We start from the raw sequence: 14,908 nt of genomic DNA on the forward strand, positions 1-14,908 counted from the left end.
GACTTAGGATGACATTGTTGCTGTTGAGCCATGAACAACAATGTCGAGAGTGGAAGTGAAGAGCTCTCAGAGGCTCTGAGGTTATCCTGAACGCTGCCTTTGTTTGTCTGACCTCAATGAATCAAACATTAAGCATACAAAATTCCTGCAATCTCTAGATGTGTTTGAGGGTCAGGATTTCTTCCCCAGAATGCTGTTGCAGTGTTTAAAGACCACAAAATCCACTGTGCAAGAGTATTTTCAGGAGCTTCTGACAACCGCGGCAGATTGTTTCTGCCAAGTACTATGACAAAGTATTCCTGGAAAAGTGAGTACTCAAGGAAGAACACTGTCCTGACTCTGCTAACAGAGCAGGGGGACTTGAATACAAGGCACTGCTTTCCCGTGTTCCTGACCCATTTGGGTTTATGCAAATCTTTATAGCATCGCAGTCCAAGTTTTTCTTACCATAAGAGATGTGATACGCCGCTGCTAAATCAATATGTAACAAACAGTACGAGTTGGAGTATCCTTCCTTTTCCTGTTAGAACAGCGAGACAGAAGGTTACTTCTGTACACGTCACACCTCAAAGATTGAATTATTTTTTTCAGTAATTTTTGTATTATTTATACAAAGGCATTCTGAATATATTCATTCTTTTTCTCTCTCTCTTTCTTTCTCTTTTTTCTTTCTTTTTCTTCCTTTCTCTCCTTTCTTCTCTCTTTCTTTCTTTCACCAAGTTTAATTAATTAACCAAATTAGCTGTGTTCTGAAAACTTGGAAGTTCATGATTTCTTACTGTGTCTTGCTTTTTCCTGTGCTCTGCTCCACCTTCTTTTGGAAACAAGGGCTCTATCTGAATCCAGTTATTCTATGATTTCAGAATTGTTAAAGTCCCACTCTGCCAATGAAGCCTTTGCCATCTGTCCTTTATGATACCAGTATTGCCCCTTTCATGTTCTATCACCATCATAAAAAATATGCAATGATTTAAAAGCTACCTAAACCATTTAAAAATGATTACTTACTTCATCAGTCTTAAGCAGGTTCCACCAAGTATAATTGATTCGATATCAAAATAGTAAGTGTAATGGTAGGAGAGTTCTTCCTGTGGAGCACAGCTGTGGCAGTTTCCAATACAGCAATGGATTTCTGTGCTTTCATTCATCCTTGAGGGAAATTGTACAAACCTGAAACAGATGAAATTTTATGGTATTTACTTTCAAATATGTCAGAGAATTTTTCATGCTATTTTCATTCCTGTGTGCTTCACTATTTTCATATTAAACAAGACTGTGTTTGTACTTTATCTCGTTTGATAAAACATAGGATTCTTTACACCAGAATAAGAAATTACAGTATCTGGAATATTTAACAGGAGAAAATGAGTATTTTTCCATTTGCTGTTACATAATATTTGCCATGCCACCCACCCCTTTCTTCCCATTAACTTCAGAGTTCACCTTGGATGTGACCTTGCTGTGGTTGAAGCACAGTGTGGCTGCAATGCACAGTGTGAGTTAAGTCTCAGATGATTCCTAAATGCATTGCTGGTGAGAGTTTATGCCACAAATAAATACAGTGGATTACTCTTAAACTCATACTTTAGAATGTTTATTACAGATGCGATTTCTGTCTTAACATAAATCAAAGTACTTAAAGTGCCATATGATACCAAATGTTTAGTTTAACAGCATAAAATTGAGCAAAAACTGTATATAGTACTTTATAGGTGCTATAAAATTCTTGTACTTGTGGCCTCACCTCTTTGCATTGCTCAGATCAATCAATTTCACTGAATACTCTGGACAGTAAATACCCACGTGAACCAATTATTAGCTTTCAGAGTTTGGTTCTTCTAACCTGCTACTGTCTTCAGTGAAAATGCTTCAAAATTCGACCAAATTACAAAGAGGGGACTGTACTTAACATGATTAAATTTACTGCACCATCATTAGACTGTCAGGCATTCTCTGAAAAAAAATCTTCTGCTTTGCCTCCAACTTGTGCTAGCAACCTGTTAGAAAAGATCTGTCATACACAGGCATACAAACATTTTAAAATCACTTCATGTGTTAAGGAATGTGTTATTATAAAGCTCCCCGTGTCCTGTGCTCTTCCTGCCTCACTCAAAAGTTATTGGCCTCACATATGATCCCCTTAAGACACGTCTAATTGCTGTAAACTCTTTTACATCAGAGAAAGCTGAAAAAAGGCTGAGGAAGCATTTCTGAACCACAAGTCTGTGAGAGAACAAGGATTTTGGCCTAAGAAACCTCCTGAAGTTCAACAAAATGACTCTGCCAAAGCAAACACCTCCTCCCTGTCAGCTGAGTCAGAAACAGACCGCAGAACCGCATGTTATGCCTTTATTGCTGTTCTTCCCGAGTAAGATCGTCAAGAAAGATTGCTCTTCATATTTCCCAAAATTATTTTAAGCTTCTAGATATCTCCTAAGGGAAGTGGGTATCAAGCCCTATCTCCAACAACAAAATCTACTCAGGTAATATGTAAGAAAAATGCCTGCAGTGAGAGTGTAAGAGCGGTCATTCATGATGTGCTGCTTCCTTCAGCACTTTCAGTCATTACTGTCTGGATACTTCGACCTGGGAAGAAGTCAAGACACAAAACAAAACAAAAAAGCTGTTGTATTAGAGACTGGTCAACAACTTAGAGTCTGCAGATCAGCAGAATATTGTGCACCAAGGCTGTCACCAAGGCCCAACCATTCACTCTTTGGAAACACGTGTTCAGGGACGCAGACAGAGATGGGAGAAAGCATCTGCTTCCTGGTGACTCCACTGCAGGCCCTGCAGCCTGCCCTTAACTGCCCTAAAAAAGTGTAATGTTCACCCACAGATATTCTGAAATGGATATCTGTTACTGCCACCACCCAGCAGCTTGGCAGAGACACCAGCAAGAGCATCTTTCTAACTGCAGCATCAACTGTCACAGTTACCCCACTGAGGTCTTTTCTTTTCTCCCTTTCTTACATTCCAAATGCAGAGCTCCTTCCAAACTCCTTTCCCTGCCCCCACCAAGGCTAAGTATTTTATGCACACCAAGCAGTTCCTCTTCAGGCACTTCCTCTGCCCTCATATAATTGAGCTTTTCTGGAGAGTTTCCAAGATGAAAGTAAGTTGTTCGATGTTTTTTCCTTATCTCTTTAGACCGCAGGCAAGAGCTGAGCAGAACTTTCCAAGCAAACAGGTTTGCTCCATGGCACCATTGTTTCCTGAGCTCTGGGATTCACTCCTTTGCTGGATGTCTGATGCTGGGACTTGTTTGGAATTCCTCTTCCACTGTGCAGCCTCTGACTTGGAATCTGCTCGTCATCTAGGCACAGCACTCTGCAGAGAAAGGGCTCCTTCCTGACAACACCCTGATAAGTATTGCCCCACTTTGCACACACTCCTATCCAGCAATTGTTATTAGCAATTGTTATCCAGGAGACACCCTGCTATCAATTTTTAGTTTCCTGACTGGTGGTCACTCCCCTTTTGTTCCTGAGCTCCAGCATTTCCATAACTTCTTATTCCAACTGCAACACTCCTAGCAGGTGGCACAGCATAATCTGATATTTTATCCACTCCAAGTGTTCCCAAAATTCAGTGTGTATGCATGGACTGTTCACAGAGCCCAGCAATGACAAGAGTGAGGTAGTTGCACTCAGTAGTTTATTTAAAAAAGAATATTCTATACCTGTATTCAACAGTACATGTTCAGTATTCACGCTGGATTGAGGCCTTTCCAAAATGAAACCAAGAAATGCAAAGTCAGTACCACTCCAATAATTCTGAGTTTTCTCTGCAAACCCAGTTTTATCCCTAAGAGCACAAAGCTTTGCTCTGTCTTGTGATCCCAGGTTACCATTAGAGTTACCATGAGAAACACTGCAAGAAGCAAGTAGGACATTTAGCAAAAAAAAAAAAAAAAAGCATACCTAATTGGCAGAGATGCAAACCAGCAGTTCTTCTGCCTGGATATCTGGAGAGGGGAGGAAAAAGATTCAGAAGCCAAGGGTTAAAAATAAAAGGAGGAACAGACATTCTGCCTCAGCATTTGTTTTAAGCGAGTGGCTGGAGAGGGGGCTGTAAAACACAGTTTTCTGCTTTCCTTCTTTCAAAAAGTGAATGAAAAATTATTCTGCACAGCAAGAAAATGACTTGCAATATAACGCAGAAAATATATGGTTTCCTTTAAAAGCATCTTGCTCAACACTTGATCTCATATTTTCATTCCTTAGAAATTACAGTTCTTTGCATTTTTATCTCTCTGAGTTCACCAGCTTGTGGTTTTGAAGTACAAACAACTTCATAAATATTACTCACAGCATTAGAAAGAAAAAAAAACAACAGGCAGATTCATATTCTTCCACATAAATGACAAGTGAATAAATACAGGTTGTGTGGGTGACTAACTGAAATCACAGTCACATTTCCTGGCACTGTGGAAATAACAGCACTGCTGTGCACAGAGGTAACTGATACTGAGTAAATGTATGTTAACATCATCCCAAAGCGTCAATGGCCAAAGTTTCAATGAAGAATCATTCCAGCTTTGTTAGCTTTGAAAATTTGACCTGAAGACCTTTTGGTTTTCATGACACCTACAGGACTTCCCGTCCTTCACACGGTCTGTGATGCCAGTGCACACCCCAAGTCAGGCTCACACAGGTAAGGGAAGTCACGCTGCACGTGTCACCTGTTTGCAAGCTGAGTGTGACCTACCTGCAGCAAAGCACATCTGTTCCTTTACCAAGTGGGCTCTGGGTGGCTCCTTTGGAAGGAGGAACTGAGCAAAATCCCCTTTAAAAATAGCCTTGTTTGTGCACAACTACATGGGTGAGACAAAAGTTCTGAGTGATTCTCACTGGAAATTACGCTTTGTTTGTATGACCTCACATTTTTTTATTCACATATAAACATCTTCTGTTTAGGCAAAGCCTGAATTTTGGCATCCTCTTAGCACCTTGTAGCAGGGCAGCACTGCAGGAAGCAAATAACAGTGACATGAGAAGGCTGCAGCCTCACCTCACCCTGCTGCATCAGAAATGAAATTCCCAGCAACATTAATATTTACCGTAACTGAGCATGCATACCACGATGTCTCTTGGATGAGTAAGTCAAAGCACTCTGTCCTGAGCTGGTTTTTGACTTTTTCTGTGGACTTCATACACATATGATAGCCTTCAAAGCTTTAAGAAACCATCTGCTTTATCTTTATCTTTCTTTCACAGAACCAGAATCTCTGAAGAGAAAAAACTCAGGGAAGAGCTCACACCACATAGGCACCTGCACCTCTTTGAATCTAGAACCATCCCAATGGTCCCCATCAGCCCAGGCTTGTGCTGCCTCCACTCACCTCAAGCTGCTGGAGTCCTTCCCTCTCAGCTGCTCCATATATGAATGACTGCATGCTCCAGCTTCACCTTCCTTTCCTGCTCTGCTTGAGCATTCCACACCCTGCACAGAGGCTGGGTGAAATCAAGCTCTCTTAAGAGGTTCCCATACACATCCACTGCTTCCTTCAGTGTTTCTCTCCCACCTGCTCCCCCTGTCTCTACTTCTTATGTTTCTCACATCTGCAGCCCAAGAGCCTCACTGTTTGATAACATTATCTCGTTAATTCATCCAATCCAAGCTTCAGGAATGCTTAAATAGCTTCAGGGGTTTATTGAATTCTAAATACTCTTTCAGACAGGAAATAAAGCCTACACGTTCGTCCCCAGGGGGAAACTTCTTGGAATAATTCTGTTGCACAAAACATGGGAAGGTTTTTCTAATGCTGAGTTCCATGCAAAAAGCTGGCAACAGTAATGGGACCTCCTGCAGCACTGGGTAAGAACCTGCCCTGGAAATAGCAGTTATGGACTAAATCCTGCTAACACTAAGAGAAGCAAACTTCTACTATGATGGTTGCCAAAAGCCAAGGTTCTGCATCCACACTGTCAAACAAAGTCACAGTGTAGGAGAAACAGTTCATGTGACATTTCTACAATGTGATCCACAACCACAAAGTATTCAAATGAAATACAACAATGCAGTGAACAGCCCTGACACTTATTTCAAACATCTACTATCTAACAACAAATGCCAAGTATACTGCTTTGTAAAATAATAGGGAACATAGCATGGAAAGAGAAAACTGAGCTCAGGAAAAGGAACAGATAAAAATCCTGCTTTTGAGAATGAAGCCAAGTAATAACATCCCATCCTGGCCCCTGTACAGGATCGGGAGAGGTTGCTTCCCTTGGCAAACTGAGAAATCACCCTTCTTCCAGCTTCTAGTTACACTCCAAACAATGAGTGCTTTGGGCCAGACTTTGTTTCTGGGAGCTCCAATCAACTACTCTGACACTCAATTTACATATAACCCTCTGGTGAACAAGAACTGACCCTTAATTTGTTTGGGCAATGCATCCCTCAGAGTCCTTCCACACATGGGTAATAACCAATTTTGGATGACTTTTCTCCACTGCATGAGAGCGTTTACACCACCAAAAAAGAGAAGAAGCAAACAACTGGTGGTTTTATAACTCTTAATGTGATTTTTATAGGAAATAAGACAGCAAATTGATTCATCAGAGGTGAGAGGGACTAAACAAACACTCTCACATCCAAACCCCACCCTGGTACGTGATGTGGAGGAGGGCTGGGACCAGCAAACTCAAAGCAATCATACTTCCTTCTCCCCCTCTGGCAGCCAAGCTGCAGACAGACACAGGGCTTATTTCGCACTGGAGCCAGGATCATATTTTTTCTCTTAAAAAAAGGAAGGAACATTTCCAATGACATTTTTTTTGTGTCATTAAATTTCATACAAGGTGGCACTGTCCTTGGCCATCCCTCAGCTGAGAGCAGTGTGTGCTTCCCAAGAGTTAAATTTTCCCCAGTAACTTAGTGCTGGATCCTGAAAAGTGCCTCCATGTGACTCGGGGTGTAGTCCTGTAAGTCTGATAAAATTTTGACAAAATAGCAAACAATTATACATAAAATAGTGAATGTACTAGACAATAGTGAACAAATATTTAGATTAAATAGTGAACAACTCTTCACACTGAGCAAAAGCTTAGCTTTGACAGCCAGCTGTTCAAAAACTGCTGTGTAAGAGACAAAATCTTATTTTCCAAAGTGAACTCACATGTACTGAAGTCACACTGCAAACTGATCAGAATTTCTCATCTTTGTATTATCTTTTCCTCCTAAAATCTACATTTGGAAGTTGTCCCCTTAAAGGCAGCCTGTCACTATGCCTTGCTCCACTCCTCTCAGTGAGCACCAATCAGACTGTTCGCAGTGGATTAGCATGCTCCAACAGATCTGCTGTGGCTATTAAGAATATTACATAGGTCAAATATTTTGACTGAAGAAGTAAAGAGACATTTCCAGCACCCTGAGATCCCTATGTGCTGTAAGCTTCGTGCTGCACTGGCCCAAAATAAAATTACACTGGTGGCTATTATGACTAGGAGCCTTGTAATTTAGTAATTCCATGGCAAGGAAGGGTGAGGAGGAGGCTCAGCAGCCCAGAGTCATGGCTTTGACCATCCCAGGGTAAGTGAAGGGACAGAGGGAAGATCCATAGGCAGCGGTGATGCTTTAAGCAAGACATGCAAGGAACAGCTCTTGGGTACATTATGGACACTGAGAACGGAGCAGAACAAAACCTCTCAATACAAGTTTGCTCTTAAGTGACTCTTTGTGTAGATCTGCCAAAAATGACCATCCTGCCTCCATCTCCAGCTGTCTCAGCACCATTTCAGATCCTGCTCTATGTCCTCTCAGACCTGGTTCCCTTTTTACTGTGCTTTCTGCCTAACAGACAAGCCAAAGTTTCTTACAATTTTACTGTGCCAAAACCTGAAAGAGCAGTGCTCTGCTCAGCATTTCCGGCCTTTATTCCCTAGGAATATTTCCCACAGATGGCCACACACCCAGTGCCCTCCTCACAGAAGTCACTGCACTACAGAGATGAAGCCTCAGAATTTTCATGCAGATAACATTGCCAAGGTTACACCCAGGAGATAACAACTTGGTCACCAGCAGCAGAGCACAGCCCAGCAACCTGTCCCAAACACCACATGCTTTCAAGAAATGGGATTGAAACAAGCTTTCACAGTTCCCACGGGACTGGGAAGAACTGGAGGATGAATGAATCATTGCTCACAACTCCAGTCTTCAAGGCAGTCAACACTGAAATCAACAGGGCCGTAAATTGTAGAATCATAGAATCATTAAGGTTGGAAAAGATCTCAAGTCTAACCATCAACCCATCACCACTGGCTCCCTGTGCAAAGCCTGCAGCACATTTCAGCCTCTTCCACACTGTCCAGACCTTGGTGCACACAGCAATGTGGTGGGAGTTTGGGCAGCGGTCTGCAAGGGCAGAGACTGCACCCAGCAGCAAATGGGCTTGCTGACACAGATGGTTTGTTGAAAACGTTGGTGCCGTTGCAATGCTTTCTTCATTTGTGCATGCAATCAGCAAATACAGATTTAGCAACCAGGCACTGTTAAACTAAGATATGCTCTTCCTTCATGATTTATTTTGTACACTCACAATTAATAATCTCCCATGGCACTCCTGCAGTTTATCTGAATCAGCACTCAGTATTGGCTGCAAAGTGACAATTTGCTGTTGACACTGTTGCCTTAGGCTAAGCCACGGAGCCTGACAAACACTGCTCCAATCTCTAGTAACAAAACTGAACCAAGTGCTCACAATTTTAGCACAACAACTAGAAAAGGGGCTAAATGAGAAAATACCACTCTTCAAATCAAAGCTGAGACATCTGAGAAAGAGGATGATTTCAAGAATGGGCACTCTGCATAGGCATACTCAGCATGTTCCCAAAACTGAGGCTGGGAAACTGTTTTCAAGCTTTATGTGTGCCTTTCTGGGACACAAAGGGTTCATTTAGTGGTTTGTTGGAGTTTTGTTTAGTTGTTCCTTTAGTTTTGTTTGTTTGTTTTTCCTTCACACCCATCCCAGGGTCTAGCATAGGCAAGAGGAAGAGTCCTGCTGGTGTCAGGGCTTCAGCCATGCCTTTCTATGCACCAAGTTATGAATGTACATTTGATGCATTTAATACACAATTACTGCAGGCCCTGACCCTGCAGCTGACAGCAGAGCTGGTATCCCTAACAAGCACACAAGTGAAATACAAACCACTCAGATGTAAGACCAGATAGTAAATCACAAGTCTCAAGTTTTATAATGTTTACCCTGACAAAACCACGTCTTTTCCCATGATAAACAAACTGCTTTGTTCTCAGGAGGTCAATCAGTCAGCAATGAGCTACCTCACCTCCCCAGGTCTGTTCAACCCAGTGTTTGTGATTCTTGGTTCTTGTGATCTTCCACCACCTCCTGTTTTATTAACAGAAACGCACATTTCTGTTCTCTCCTCCAGCTCACTTCAAATTTTCTTTAATTTCAGTGACTTCACTTCCATGGTGCGGCCTTATAATTGCGTCCTCTTTGGATCTGTTTTCATAAGTGAAATATTACTGTTGAAGACTCCTCCAATTTGGGGAGCTTCATTACTGCAGCTCATTGCCTCATTCCTAAAAGGCAAGTTTTCAAGCCAAGGTCAAATTTACTTTGCTCCTTCTAAAATGCTGTCTTTACAACAGATATGCAAAGTTGTGTACTAGATCCAGAAGGCCCAAAAAAACAATCATTAAAAAGAAATTTCTAAATCACAGCAGCTCTATAATCTCAGCATAAGCTAACCTATGCCAGTAGGTTTTGGTTCTCCTACAACTGCAATGTTGTATACAGAAAAAAATTGTATTTGTCTTCACCAGAAGTTAGTTAAGCGTGTCTAATTTGCAGGACTATTTCCTCCTACCTCTGTATGCACTGTGTTTCTCTGTCTCATTATTCCTAACTCCTCAGTTACAATCAGCCCCGTGCAGACCTGAGAATTCACCGTGCTGCTGCAGTCAGGTCAGCTGAGCAGCGCAGTGTTACAGTGAGGCACTTTCACAACTGAGACTTTTTTAAACGAGGTCACACTTCATGGATTTCATGTTACAAAATCACAGAATGACATGGGGCTCCATATCTAGAAGGCTGCATGAAAGCCCTGCACGAGTTACATGAGGTAGAATCTGGAGCCTTCTGCACTGACAAATGTTCAGAACATAAAGCAGGGATTACACTTATGCCCACGGGGAAATACGGTTAAAACTTACCATCCTCCCTGCTTCTGCTGTCTCCAGTGATGTATTACTAAGCAAAACTAAATTGCTCTCACAAGTGCTTTATAAAACCCTTTGCATTCTCCTCTGTCCATTAACGCATTTTGCTTGCCTGCATTTTATCTGTACAGATTTGCAATTGCAATGTGCACGGGGCTGAGTGCTGACTGCCGAAAGCACCCAGCTGCTATGGGACTGCTCCATTCTTCTTCATCTCTGTCTGCAGTTTGTGCATTATGGCAAAGTTCTAACAGTTAAAAACACATTTAACATCCCAAAGACAGCCTGCAGAATCTAGCACAGCAGAATGTACTGAAACAAGAGCAATGAAGGAACTGGCATTCAGCACCTCCATTTAAATCAAGGCTGTGCCATATCAAATCACTTTGGGAAATACTTTGACACAGTCAGTATATAAGCCAAGTTATTAAAATCAATCTATTATTGTACAGAAGCCAAAAGCACCCAAACTTCTTGAAACCTAATCTCCCACTTCCCAAAAATGTGAAGAGGAAAAACCCAGGAAGCATACACAGGATCAGCAACGTCTCCTTTCTAAGTGAGCATTATTAATCAAGTATTCTTCCGAAATTCAGCTGGAAGATGTTACTGAGATAAATCTCCTTTTAAAGATCAGCATGTGTTTATTAAACAGCAGTTTATGTAAGTACTAAAAAAATGTATTTAAGTCCTATTGTGATATCCTTGAACTCTTAAACTGGCATCACTAAAGCATTACGTTTTTAATATTGCTAAAAATTACCTTATTGAAGGGGCTCACACAACCAGAGTCCAGCTGTGCACAGACAGTGATGAGCCTTAGGTTTTGCTGGAGGAAGGAAAAGGACTCAGTGGAAATAGGAAGTCCTCAGTGCTTCCCACTGTTGTGCTTTCAATATGCTCAGCATTGGCTCTCGTTACTGTTTTCCATGTTCACGTTTGGGAGCAAGGGCAGTCAGGACTGTTTAAGAAAAATCAGAACAACATTTTAATAAGTACTTGAGCCATCACATGGAAAACTCTGCAATAATAGTTCCATCTTACAAACAGCAAAGTAAAAGTTCCCCCTCATTTCTGTTTACTCAGTAATTTTCTTCAGATGGTTTAGGAGACCAAGCACGGCATACTCATCTCAGTTAAAAATTATTGGGATGGGTGGATGGGATCAGGGATCCTGGCAGAAAATCTTAAACAGAGTGTGCACAAAAATGCTTCAGAGACGTGTGTTAGACCTCCATCCGTACAGACAGCACACAAACACACGTGGCAAGGTGTTCTGCTCACAAATGTGTTACACATCTGATGCCCAGACCTGCTCTCGCCTAACAGAAGACTTGCTGCTGGTTTCTAGTGGCACTGGGCTGCTTAAATTCCCTCAGATGTCAATAGGAGTACTTCAGCACATTATCAAAACACCTAACAAAAGTTACATCAAAAAAGCAAACTGTGAATTGCACCTCCTCCTGAAAACACTCGCAGAAGCTTCCTGAGCATACTTTTTACAGAGGAACCCAAAACACACATCTCATGCTAACCTTGATTCAGGACAGACACTGACGCTGAAAAGCAACCACCCTCACAAAAGGAAAATGGCAGAGGGTTTGTTATGCATTGCATAACAATGGCGAGACTGTGCTTCTTCCCAGGCTTTCATTGCTAATGTATCAGTGTCAGCAGGAGACGCAGAGAACTTCCAACTGAAAACATCAAATTCACATCTGTGAGATGCAAAATATTAATTTGGTTTATGCCATAAATTGCATTTTCTTAAAGCCTTGGGAAGGTATCAAACCAAAATCCCTGATATTTCATTCTGACTTAGTGAAACAGCAGCATAGTTTCCCAGATCACATTACATTCCTGTTGGAAGGAGCTCTGCTACAGAACAAGATGCACTGTGCTTGAAAGGCTGTTGTTCATCAGATGAAAATAACATGTTCACAAATCATCAGAGAACCGTGGTGACTGCTCAGTGCCATCACATCTCAGATGCAAAGGAAAAGAGCAACGTGCTTCACAATGACTTTACATTACTGTAAGATGACAGAATGATTGCATTACCAGGTACACTGATTTGATATCCCATTCCTCATCAGGAAAGTAGCAATAAAATTATAAGGACTTGACCTAAAAATCTGCTGTTGTGTAAATTCAGAATTCCAGAACAGCCTGATAAAATACATTGAACGCCTGGATGTACCAAAGGCTCATTTTTCCACACCAGACTATAAGACTGTATGCAGCCTTAAACATTTCCCATTTTAATTCACTCTATTTCTCATGTAATAGAGAAGTATTTTCCTAATAGAAAGGAAAAACGTTAAACAACGTAACTTCCCATTCAGCATTTTTGCTGGAGTGCCTAAGAACATTTTTACAATGGCACATCACGAGTGGCAATGATACAAACAGTGAGCTGCTCCCATGTCGTGGTGTGATGCAGGTTGCCAGCACACAGCCCATGGCAACGGACACTTGGCAGGTGACACAAGCTCACTTAGATTTAGTGGCACTGAATGATGGCAAACATTCTCCTTGTAGCCTCTCCTACTGGAACAAACGCCTCTGAAAATCACTGGATAGTGCTCCTCTACTGTTCTTACATACACTGCTTTTTCATTGACCCTTGAGCAGTTGAAAGTCTTCTATTTGGTCTTTTTGTGGGAATCAAAGCCGCAGCTGAGATCACAGCTTTCAATTTTTGATTTTTTCAGTATGAATAGTGTTTAAGGGACTGTAAAGCTCACACTGACCACTCTGAAATCGGTGCTCTGTGAACGATGTCGTTTCTCTATATTTTCTTCAATCCTGAAGCCCAGGGGCAGTTGGGTCCTTTAAGCCACCAGCATGCTGCTGATTAAACCCAAGTACGCAACACACAGAATTAAACACAACGGCTCTTACACGTACACGCAAACAAACGCATACGCATTTGTCAAAACAGAATGACTAATCCAGAAAAAAGTTCATTTTCTCAGAAGTTCTGGGAACACACAGTGATGCAGGAAAGAACAAAGAAGGAATTATTCCTGATCAGAACCAAGAAAATGAGATTATCGCTACATGGAGCAATGACAAGAAAACCACCACGGAGCAGTGAGAGAAGTGCTGAAAGAATGAACCACAGCAAGGAGGTAACATACCTGAGTTACTCAAGAGCTAGAGGGAAGTGCTCCAACCTTCCTATTCCACATTTATCTAATGCTCAGAGTAAAAATGCATTACAGCTTATTTTTTAAGTTGCATAAATAGCATCTGTGATAATCAGGTATGTGCTTCCCCGTGAAAAAAAAATCACAGTATTGTGAGATGACTTCAGAAAGTGCTGACAAGTGATCTGCCTTTATTGCCATCGAGGTGGTCAACCACTCCAGGACTGACTCACCTGGTGTTAAAGAGAAAAACCAGGGAAGTGCATATTGCCACCACACTGTTTTGTAGGTGAGAGCTGAAAATGGTGTGATACGTCTAATAACATAAGCACAGAGTACTTAATTTAAGGGGTACTTAATCTGTGTCTTCTGTCTCTGGACTGAGAGGTATCACAAATCCCAGGAAATTAAAAAAAAAGAAGAAATTAGGGTATTCTTTTTGTCCGCTCAGGGCTATCTGCTCTGGATGGCCAGGACTGTCCCCTGCCCCCAGCTGTGCATCTACCAGTGCTCTGCTCACCCTGCCTTCCAATCACACAAGAGTTGGGCCTCCAGCGCCCACTGCTCCTCATGGGAGCAGAGACCTGGGAATGCTCTCTGCACGGTGAACAGTGCTCACAAAAGTGAGCATAAAAGGGAGGATGTGAGCAGGACAGGAAAAATGTGTTTCCTCACAGTTCTTACCTCTGCTGGATCTTTGCAAACACGTCACCTTGCAAGAAAGACAGCTTCTGGTACAGAGTAAGAATTCAACCATTTGTCCCCACCTTACTTAAAACACTAACTGAGAAAGTTGTTCCCTTTTTGTGCAAACATTTACTGCCTTGGTTAAACATTGTGCAACTAAACGATTCAAAAATTATTGTTCTGTTGCAATGCTTATTTAACAGTGACATAACCCGAATCTCTAAAAATAAAGTGTCAGAAATACCAGCTTCTCAAGGTGATTTTTACTGCTATCAGCAATGAGGCAAACGTTAACCGCAAACAAAATGAAATACTTTGTGTAGCAAGGGGTCACGACTTAGCATCCATCCAGACCTGAAGGGGGGAATTCCATATGAACTGTACTTTCAAGGCTTCATTTTAGAGCCCACCTGTCAGAGACACTGAGCACCACCTGATCGTCACTGCTGAGGCTGTAAGGACTGCACACAGGAAAGGAACAGCAGCCAAATACCCTGGCTCTGCTCAGCCATTCAGGGCTCCTTTCATCATGGCTTAATACTCAGTTATGTTTCTATTCAATCTTTAAATAGCTGCTTTAATTTCTATGCATTTTAAACAGGCCTGAGATGTGCCCAAGATCCATTTATTTTTCAGAACTGCAATCAAGCAGTATAGTTCATTGTTCATGCTTGTGCTTGACCACGTAGTGGCTATTGCTGAGCATGTAAGGGATTTGTTTGCTGGGACCAGTCAGTAAACTGTGATTTCTCTGATAGGCATTATCATAGAAATCACAGAATCATTCAGGTTGGAAAAGAGCTCTAAGATCCCCAAGCCCAACCCATCCCCACTGAGACACTGAGCCATGTCACCTAGTGCCACATCCCCGTGGTTCTGGA

Source organism: Cyrtonyx montezumae, unplaced genomic scaffold, assembly GCF_038088225.1.
Source record: "Cyrtonyx montezumae isolate F1298 unplaced genomic scaffold, pur_monq_1.0 scaffold_5, whole genome shotgun sequence".
Taxonomy (NCBI): domain Eukaryota; kingdom Metazoa; phylum Chordata; class Aves; order Galliformes; family Odontophoridae; genus Cyrtonyx; species Cyrtonyx montezumae.